Source organism: Herpailurus yagouaroundi, unplaced genomic scaffold, assembly GCF_014898765.1.
Source record: "Herpailurus yagouaroundi ecotype Mexico unplaced genomic scaffold, PumYag 184, whole genome shotgun sequence".
Classification (NCBI taxonomy): domain Eukaryota; kingdom Metazoa; phylum Chordata; class Mammalia; order Carnivora; family Felidae; genus Herpailurus; species Herpailurus yagouaroundi.
In genome coordinates, this window is record NW_024412415.1 from 19,610,748 (window position 1) to 19,621,861 (window position 11,114).

The 11,114-nt window shown below is 37.6% G+C and overlaps 1 long non-coding RNA gene across 1 annotated transcript in view; it reads left to right on the top strand.

Annotated features, from left to right (window-relative positions):
- Positions 1-7,171, top strand: part of LOC121041729 (uncharacterized) — a 24,845-nt gene extending 17,674 nt beyond the window's left edge. The window contains exon 3 of the long non-coding RNA XR_005795831.1: positions 6,817-7,171. This is a non-coding gene — a long non-coding RNA (uncharacterized LOC121041729). The remainder of the gene's footprint in view (positions 1-6,816) is intronic.
- The last annotated feature ends 3,943 nt before the right edge of the window (positions 7,172-11,114 follow it).

The following is an 11,114-nucleotide window of genomic DNA, read 5'->3' on the forward strand; positions in this document are numbered from 1 at the left end:
CATCATCACCATCACCATCATCACCATCACCACCATCATCATCATCACTACCATCACCATCATCACCATCACCATCACCATCATCACCATCACCATCACCACCATCATCATCATCATCATTTTTGAGTATTAAAGTTGGAATTACACTAGTATTTTTAAGCCAATAGTATTTTTAAACTAGTATTATTTAAACAAATAAACATATTTGTCTTTTAAACAGGGTTCTAATAAAATTATTTTAAATGATCAGGGTGAAATTTAAGGTTATAAAGTACAATTTTTCTTGACTTCAGTGATTCTAAAAGTCTATTTAAATTCTTGCCCACAGACACAAATACCCATATACTCAGACACACACACTTCCCCCCCCTCCCCCATAGCTGTATGTTCTTTAAAAAAAAAAAAATCAAACTTTTCCCTAATTGGTTTGCTACATCACAGCCTAAAATAGGAAGTCACTATGGCTTCTTCTTATTCCCTTGTAAATGAGAAAAGATTTAAAAGGCATCAGCTTATTGAGGGAGCAGACTGTTGACTAGGCCACTTTAAAGTTTACAGGTCTTAAGAAGTAGGTAGTCAATATGTTTTAAAAGAACATAGAAGCATTTTTTTTTGGCCAGCCAATAATGACTTAGAGAATATTATATATGTAAGTGATGAATCATTAAATTCTACTCCTGAAACCAATATTACCTATTACACTATATTTTAAGTAACTAGAATTTAAATACTTTTCTGAAACAAAAATAAAATAAATAGAATCAAATAATAAGACTCAGCATTTCTCATATATATATGTATACACACACACACATACACACATATATATCACTTCTATACTATCATGAAGGAAAAAATAAAAAAATAAAGAAAACCTTATCCTTCATCTTCATAAAATCCTAGATGCACCCTACCTTGCTCTCTGTACTAGTCTGCAAGTTGTCTTCCATTCTATATTATTTAGGAAGTTGTGTGTATGCTGTAACATCATATAGAGTGAAAGAAGAAAAATAATACAATTTATATAACTTTGTTTCAAACAAATAAATACATTTCTACTGTCTGGAAAAAAAGAATATTGTTGATCTTTAAATTAGCATTTAAATGAGAATCTCCAGAGATTTATTTTCTAGGATATTGTTAAAAGGATCTGATTTAATTAGACATATCTGAGCTTTAATCCACCACTTTGCCAAATTCAAAATGGTGAGTTATGTTAGGACTTTCTTCTTGGCTTTTCTTTGTTCTGGTGATTCTGCTCAGAAACCATGGCTTTAAATACCACCAGATTACTCCTAAGTGCACATCTCCATTCTTAACCTCTGTTGAGCTCCAGACTTATATATCTAAGTGCTTCCTTGTACATTTGTCTCTCTTTGGAAATATAATGGACATATCAAGCTTAAGATTTTCTAAATAGAAATCTTACTTCTATATACTGCCACAACACTGTTTTCCCTTGTTTTCATTATTTCAGAAATGCCCAAACTCAGTTGCTCAGAGCCACAACCAATTAAAAATTTCCCTTTATTCTTATATTCCATTTCCAATCTATTACTAAGTCCTATGAGTGCTTCTTCCTAAATATATTCAAACCTGACAACTTGAAACCACTTGTACTGATAAACCGTGATCTAAGCCTCTTTCACTTCTCTTTTGTTCTATTGCTTGTTGCCCTTCTTACGGGTCTCCTCAGTCCATTCTTGTCCTCTTGTGGTCCCTTCTTCAAATTACCAAAGTACTCTTTCCAAAGAGTAAGTCCTATTGTGTCATTCTGCTCTTTAGTGGCTTCACAGGTCAATGAGAAGACTGTCCAAGTCCTTACCATGGCCAGCAAGTCCCTACATAATCTGGTTCTTGCTTACCTCTCTCACCCTTTCTCCTATCCTAATGTACTTACTGACTACATTTCTGCAGCCTTATTTTTTTGTTTTTTGGGTTTTTTTTTTCTTTTTTGGTCCCTTAAACACACCATGCTCATTTCCTCTTGGGACCTTTGTGCTTGTTATTTCTTCTGACTCTAATACTCTTCTCACGTACAGTCTCATGGTCATCACTGAAGACTCAAATCATTGGCGCTTCTCAGAGAGGTTTCCTCTGATCACATTAACTCCAGTAGGATCCTGTCCACACAAATCCCTTTATTCTGTTGCCATGCTGTACCTACTTATATACATGTTCAGTATCTATGTCCATTTGAATATATCTTTGAGGTCAAGGAATTTTTTTTTCTTTTTTTCTTTTTTTCAACGTTTATTTTTATTTTTGGGACAGAGAGAGACAGAGCATGAACGGGGGAGTGGCAGAGAGAGAGGGAGACACAGAATCGGAAACAGGCTCCAGGCTCTCAGCCATCAGCCCAGAGCCTGATGCGGGGCTCGAACCCACGGACCGCGAGATCGTGACCTGGCTGAAGTCGGACGCTTAACCGACTGCGCCACCCAGGCGCCCCAGGAATTTGATGATTGTGTATCCCTAGGGCCTAACAGAGAGCCTCTTGTAACAGGTGCTCTATAAGAACTTGTTGACTGTGAATAAATATAGATTGTTTCACTTAATTCTCATCTTTCTCTAATCTCTTCCTTCAAATCACTTTCTTTCCAAATTAGACTTCTAGAAACACTGGTTTCTTGTGTTCAAGAGCACAATAGCTTCCTCAAAGAATAAACTTCCACATTCCTCTTCCTGAATTTCAAAATACTAACTTCCTTAACTCACTTTTCTGGAACTTTTAGTCACTCTTCCCCAAAATGAACCTTGGCAGTAACACTAATTCCCCTGTCCCTGAGAAAGTCTCCAGTCTCTCATCTTTGCTATCCCCCTCTCATTCGGGATTCTCACCCAATTCCACATGGTTCAATTTTCCTTCTTTCACTAAGCACTACTCCAACCTATAGAAAGCTCTTCCTTTTCTGCCATATGTAACTTATTTTTTATATTGTCATGATGTTGCTAGAACATAGCCTTATCCTATTTTATATTTGTGTGGATAATCCCCTGAAAGTAAAGACTGGATCTGAATATTAAAATGTACCCTTAATCTCCTAGCTCAATGTTCCACAGATAGTACATCTGTTTGATTCTAGTTTCAATAGACATAGTAACAAAATTATTTATTTGCTGTAAACACTTATTTACTGTAAAAAAAAATACACATATAGAAAAGCACAATGATGAACAAAAGGCAACTGACATTTAATCTCATTGTCAGGAAAACAATGGAGTATAAGGTGAAGATTGTGGATAACTGGAGTCACATAATTCACCTAAGGAGGACTGCCATAGCACATGTCCAGGGCCTATTACTGTATAAATATGGAGGCCCAGTGTTCGCTGAACTTGCATTTTATTTTTTTTTCAATAAGAACAAGAAATGCAAATGTATAGCTTTTATCTGAAATCACACATTTTTAAATGTTTAACATATCTGAGACCCAAATTTGCAATCTTCATTTTGTACTTCTGCAATGCTGACTCAGAGAATATCCAATGCTGTTAATTAGCTGAATTCCAGGAGTCCACAATTTATTTTGCCCACTTTATCTTCATTTTTATTTTTACTTAGAAACTATTCCTCTTGTGTCTCCTCTCCCATACTATTCTTTTTAAAGGAAAATTTTTTTTTCAACGTTTATTTATTTTTGGGATAGAGAGAGACAGAGCATGAACGGGGGAGGGGCAGAGAGAGAGGGAGACACAGAATGGGAAGCAGGCTCCAGGCTCTGAGCCATCAGCCCAGAGCCCGACGCGGGGCTCGAACTCACGGACCGCGAGATCATGACCTGGCTGAAGTCGGAAGCTTAACCGACTGCGCCACCCAGGCGCCCCTCTCCCATACTATTCTTAACAATTTACCAAAGTTTTAAAAAAATATTTAATATGTGTTTTTTGATGATGAAGATAGAAAAATTAGAAAATACTGGAAAGTATAAATAAAAATGTAAGAATAATTCTACATATTGCTATCTTTTTATTCATTTTCTTTTTATATTTAGTCTATGGCATATTTAATTAATATAGAAAAGTCACTAGATTTATTTTTCATGACAGAAATTCTCCATGAAATTAAATACTCTTGATAAACATTATTTAAATGTCTGCATAGATTTCTATTGTGTGGACATACCGTAATTATTTAATTAATAATTATTTTGATTTATGTATTTATAAGTAATTAATTATGATTCATTTCCTTATAGAGCTACATGTCTATCATTGGACAATTAGGTTGTTTCCAGTTTTTTTCCCCATGAGCAACTTTGCAATGAACATTTTTGTACCTAAACTGCATTTTCAATTATTTTATTAGAAGTGAAGTTAATAGATCCCAATATATGAATATTTTTGAGGTCAAATTTATTTCCAAAAACATTTTGCCTATTTACAATGCTGCCGGCGATGAGGTGATATATTTTACTATATCCAGAATATTTGGATAATCTCATTAAAAAAAAAAAAGAAAAAGGTAACTGATAATTCTACGTCTCTATCCTCTCCTCCGGCTTCTCTTTGCTACTGACTTATTTTAGCAGATGACCTTTATTCCTATTTAAAATGAAAATTGAGGATTCTTATCTCTCTCTCTACAGTTACCCATACTCATTCTTATTCCTTTCCACTTGCCTCAATAAAAGAAATTACTTTTGTTTTCAGCTAATACTTCTGCCTATACTTTAGCACTCATGTTTTTCCATATCCTCCAACACTGTGCTTGATTTCAAGGCCACACCTCTGCCTTCAGTGTTTTCAATATCTTCCTCTCTTAGGTTCTTTCCTCACAGCTTATAACAGTATTTGAATTTATTTTATTAAAAAAGCCTTTTGTCATACTTGTTTTCCCTTCCAGTTGCACTCTTATTTTCTTTTCTTTTACAACCAAGTTTCTTTGAGTGGTGTTAACTCCCTACCTTTTTTTCCACTTCTAAGACTTTCCTGAACATGGATATCCCTACTTTTCTGGAACAAATTTTGCTCAGATCACCAGGGATCTACTGTATGTAAATGCCATCTAGGTGTACTTTTCTAGAGATAGGAGACAGACAGATCTAAGGAAGTCGCAGCCGAATTTCAACCTCAACAGGATTACCAGTTGTGGCCAAGGATTGATAGAAATGGGAGAGAAAGAAGACTGATATAGTCAGAAAGTGCACTGAAGAAAGTAATAATAACGAGATAACATGAGTAGTTTTAGGAAGCAGAAACCAAACGTAGTAGCAGGAAAACTAATCAGGGAGAGAAGAGACCACTGCAATCACAGGTAGGGGACCAGAAAATAGCTGAGATTAACAAATGTGATGTATTTATTCATTCAGTTATTTAATTAACTCATGTCAAACACTTCCTACACATTAAGCACAGGGAATATAGCATTTTAAGGGGTAGATAATTCATTGTCAATATCAGTAGAAGCAAGAAATTTGTAGTTTGCAAAAACTGCAGAAACAGTTTGATCAGGAGTCTTCAAGGGGACTTAGGGGCCAAAGATGCCTAGTGACTGGGGCATAAATGGATCCCAGTATCATCAACAACAGAAAAGGCAACTGGAACTCATTTTGGAACAATATAAAGCATGGAGGAAGGAAATAATGATGTTAAAAGGAATAAGGAATTATAAGAAAGACAGGGAAAATCAGAATCAGTAGATGTTTCAAAGGTGGTAGTGATGAGGCTGGAATGCTGGGACATTTATTCTAATAAAAGTTCCTTTGGAAAGCCAATGGAAATCACAGTCAATCTGAAGTTTTATTCTGTTTTAAATAAAGACTAGATAATGCCAATATAATCATTTGTTTGCTTTAAAAGTATTCTCTAATACAGGGGATAAAGTCTTCATAAAATATTCAAATAAGTTATGTTGGTATATAGATATTAGTTTCCATTTTGGGACTGCAAAGCTAATGCAGACTGCATGACATCAGATCCACTCAGATTTCAAGATTTCTTTGACCCCAACAGATGTAACACATTAGAATATCCTAGTGTAAATAAAAGGGTCCAGACATATTGTTCTACATCAAAAGATTTCTTGATGGAGCCTATCGAAATAAATCAGAAGCAGATCCATCAAATGTCACTTGAAATATTTCAGAGTATAATCTCTCAAGAGAAAATAATTTCCATGCTAATTAAGCTTCCTGAATTTGAAATCCAGCCAGAACAAGACAAATCCGATCAGAGTCTTCTTCATTAACTTAAGAGCCTAATGATATGCCCGTGTGAAACTGGATGGCTGCAAGGCTGACCAGATAATTTTCCTTTCTTCAGTCCCATTGCCCCCAGCTAAATCAATAGAGTGGCAATTCCCACCAATCTCCAAGCTATCCACAATGGTCAGGCCAGGTACACTGGTGTCCAGTAACTTTGTTCCGTAATCTGAGAGCAGGCTTAGGGAATCAGGCAGTAGGCATGATCTGGTATTGGGAAACTGGAAATGGAGGGGCTGTGTTGAAATCTAGGTCAGGCAGGAAGTCATATGTGCAACATAATTGGCTGTGAATGAGAAGGCATTTAGTGACCACAGATCTCTCTGAGAACTGTTTTGGTGGTTGGGGGTAGTGAAAAAAGTTAGATAATGCAGTTTCAGTCTGAGATAGGGAATGCTTAGTTTTAGACCTTGGAAGCATGTAAGTAAGGAAAGATAATGTGAAGTAGAGATGACCTTGAGCAGTGACATAAAAGGTCAAAACAATCTTTGAACCTCAGTGGGTCCTTAACATGAATATCCACATACCTAATAATTCTTAATGGATTGGCTAACAGATTGACTAGTTTCCATGCCAAATGCAACCCTTACAATTATTATTTTAAATCTTACAGGTTCAATAAGAAGCCCTTTGTCTTGGGGAAACTGAATTTTCCTGCTGAGATGGTAGACCATACTTGGTTCTGTTTCCAGTTCGAAATAGTGCCATATTTATCAAACAACACTTTTAAATATCATTTGAGAAATTTATGGGATCTTCACTTTTCTTATTTGTAAATGATGTAGTATTTAATATATCCAAATGAATTTATACAAATAAATGCACATTATAAAGCATAATAATTTGGAATACAAATATAATGGGAAATCTCATTTTAATTTTTATCCATATGAACTGTCCTGTTGCAATGTATAAATGCAAGAATATATCTTCATGTAAATATTTTCAATAAAAAATGAGCAAAACCATCCTTTCAGTGTTTGCTGGATTAACTCTAAATTATTTTGTTTGCCTTCAGGTCATTAGGGATATTACCACATTACTTTAACAAAGTAACATTCGATTTTGCAGAATTTAAAATGTATTCATAAAATATGTTATTCTAAGGTTTATAGAAGAATCTTGAAGTCTTGAAATCTGAGGTTCTTGTTCTTTTTTGTTTGTCTGTTTGTTTACTTATTTATTCTGTGAGAGAGAGAGACAGAGAGGGAGAGGAAGCAGAGCTGGGGAGGGGCAGAAAGGGAGAGAGAGAAAGGATCCCAAGCAGGCTCTGCACTGTCAGCACAGAGCCTGACTTGGAGCTTGAAATCACAAACTGTGAGATCATGACTTGAGCCAAAATCAGGAGTCAGACGCTTAACTGACTTAGCCACCGAAATGCTGCTCTCAGGTTCTTAAAGCAAATGTTCTTCTCACATACCTCAAATTATATCAATGAGAAGAGACCCTATATTTTCATGGTTCTGAGCATAAATTTTGAATTAATCAGTTTGCTGGGCTTATGCTCTAGTTTTACTACTCGTTAACTACACATTACTGAACCTTTATGATGCCTCGTTTTGTTCATGTGAAGACTAGTTATAATAGTAATTACAACCTATAAGTGTGGTGAGGATTAATGAAATTAGGAAATCGTTAAAACAGTAACCTACAGGGGTGCCTGAGTAGTTCAGTTGGTTAAGTGTCCGACTCTTGATTTCAGCTCAGGTCACGAGATTGAGGCCAGTGTTGTAGGACCTTGTGCTAGACCTGGATTGCTAAGATTTTCTCTTCCTCTTTCTCTGCCCCTCCCCTGCTCTTGTGCAAACAGATGCCTGTGAATGGCTCCCAAAAAAAAAACCAAAATAAAAACGAAGCAAGACAAAAAGAAAACAGTAACTTACATAGTAAGTGTTAGATAGTATCATAAAAATCTCTCTAGACTAAATAGGTATTTCAAGGGGCTTGGAAGTGAGGTATGCCTGGAGTGGAAATCATAAGAGAAATGATTCATATGTGTTGGGCAATGAGTGTATGACACATGAAACTGTCTGCTTCAGGGTAGAGATATTAAAAATAAGAGTGTGTGCTGCTACCCTTGACACATTAAGCAGATTGAAATTGCACATAATATAATACATGTAAGTGATGAGGGAGCATAAGGCAAGCTGACAGGCTCCCAACCCACCCAGGTGGGATTTGTGTGCTATTCCTCAGGCACTCCTGGCTGCCCAAGAACAAAGGAAAGGGGAAAAACAAATGGTTAACTGATAGAGATCATGGTCCTGCAGGACCGAGTCTCCATTTATTTACAAATATCTTAGTAAATCCCAAGAAAAAGGCAATCTTATCAATAGCCTAATCTCCAGCAACCTATAGACTCCGTTTCCTGGAGCCCCCAACATCACCCATAGTGATGTGGGAAACACAGGCAGAAGGAAATGGCAGATAGAACTAAATTTCCTTATGACCTGCAGCCCGTGGACAAAAACTTGAGGCTGGCAGAGTAAAACATTTATCCTGAATTTCCCTACTCTCTTAATGCTAATGTGTTGCTAGAGGGAAAACAACCTTCTCTTGACAATAGCTAGGCCTCCAGTACCCAATGAGTCTTCTTTAGCATATGAAAATCCCATTGGAAAGTTCCCCTGGACTTTACCTCCCCCAACTTCTTAGTATTTAACCAGTCTCTCCTCCTGGTCCCAGGGCAGCTCTTTTTGTTGGGTCCTGTCCCCATGCTTTATAATAAGATCACCTTTTTGCATCAAAGACATCTTCAAGAATTCTCTCTTGGCTGTTGGCTCCGGACCCTGTGAACCTCACTATCACCCCAAAAACCTCATCCGTAAGTATCCACTGTCCCAATTTCTTGCTAAAGTGAAATGTTCAGAGGCTGAGAGAACCCTGGGAGACCATCGAAAGTCTCCATAACGGAGTTATATAAATAGCCCTATGCCTACTCCAGGTCTGTCAATCCAACACAGACTATTTACATTGGTGCATCTGAAATTCCACAGATTTCTGATGTTCAACATTCGCTTTAACAAACATCCACGTAGGTGGCATCTGATGATCCTTCTGACAAGTATTCTCCATTCTTCTAGCAATGACCTTCTCCCTTCTGCTTGGCATGTAGCTGGACTAGTCAATCAAGGTGTCCCATTCTTCTTTAGCCAAGAGATCAGCTAAGACTTCTTGGAGTAGCTTGATAAAATTTGAAGTGGGGTTCATGAGCAAACAGCTAAGAAAGAATTCTTGAGATATTCTTGGTACAAAAAGGTGGTTTTGTTCTAGCACAGGGACAGGACCCCTGGGCAGAAAGAGCTACACACAAGGATTGTGAGGAGTGACTGTTTATGTACTTTTAAGTTTGTGGAGGGAAGAGGGTTAAAGATAAACTAAGTTTCTAAGAAATTTGTGTCCGCTGAAAGCAGGGTCTTACAGGACCCTGAAGATTTAGCTATTGTGAAGATGAGGTTGCTTTTAGTTTTTAATGAAATGTAAGCTTTAAGGCATTAAGGCAGCCATAAAATTCTGGAGGAATGTTACACGCTGCATGTCTCTGATATCTACCAGTGGGCTGCAAGGTATAAGGAGATTTAATTTAAACTGCATTTTTCTTCCCTTTGTTTCCCTCATCATTTCTGACTTAGTTACAAATAAAACCCCAAAGCGTAAATTTAGAGCCCTCTGGAATTTTGCCATGGTTGGGACCTGAGTAAAATAGCTTTCTGCTGGCTGTTCCCAAAGAAGAGGGACTCGTCCTCCCTCCTCTCTGTCCCCACTTCTGGTTGTGCCAGTGTGTCAGCCTCAGACCCACATGAGTCCAAGGGAGCAGCACTAGAGACTGTGGAGATTCCAGGCCAACTCTGCTCCAGGTTGTTCAGTTCTGGGCCTGATCCCTGGGGCCCAGGTCAGCTCAATTCACCAATCAGAGGGCCAGGGGCACTTTTCACAGAAACACTCTACTCAGTTAGGCAAGATATTTTATAAGCTGAAAAATCTGTGGGGATATTGCTTTTTCCCCACAGAAAACATGTTGGGGAGACAATTGTGTGTGTGTGTGTGTGTGTGTGTGTGTGTGTGTGTGTGTGTGTGTGTGTGTATTTTCACACTTCTTTTCCTTCTAGGCCAAATCAATTCACCCACGACCCATGTCATAAGTTCTGTCTGAAAGCTGCATCTATCTGCTTCCCACAAAACTGTCACACTTCTTGATGGAGACTTTTCTGGGTATCTTTAGCAAAACACCACTTAAATTTACATGTAACTGAATTTAGAGGTATACCATCTTTCCATTAGAGTACTACAGTTTATCAATTAGAATTAAAAAAAATGAAAATATTTAGTAAAGCCAAAGGCTCCTGACTTTTGATTCATTCTGTAAATATAATTTTGAGCACATTCTTGTGCTTGAAATTAGGGCAGGCAGGGTGGCTGGGCAGGGCGAATGATTAATATAAGAGTTTCTACCCCAAGGAGTTAATACTCAAGCAGAGAGTCTAACCCCTGCATGATTAGCTGTAATACAGAGGACACCCTTTAATGCTTACTTAGTCCTACTGGGTTGTTTTTTTTTTTAATTTTTTTTTTCAATGTTTATTTATTTTTGGGACAGAGAGAGACAGAGCATGAACGGGGGAGGGGCAGAGAGAGAGGGAGACACAGAATCGGAAACAGGCTCCAGGCTCTGAGCCATCAGCCCAGAGCCTGACGCGGGGCTCGAACTCACGGACCGCGAGATCGTGACCTGGCTCAAGTCGGACGCTTAACCGACTGCGCCACCCAGGCGCCCCAGTCCTACTGGGTTTTAAAAGAGGAATACCATAACCATGTTGTAGAGAAGACAGTGTCTTGGGTATTATAAAGGCCTAAAAAGAAACTGTGAGACAAATGAGAACCTTACCCAAATTCTAGTAGATTAAATGAAAA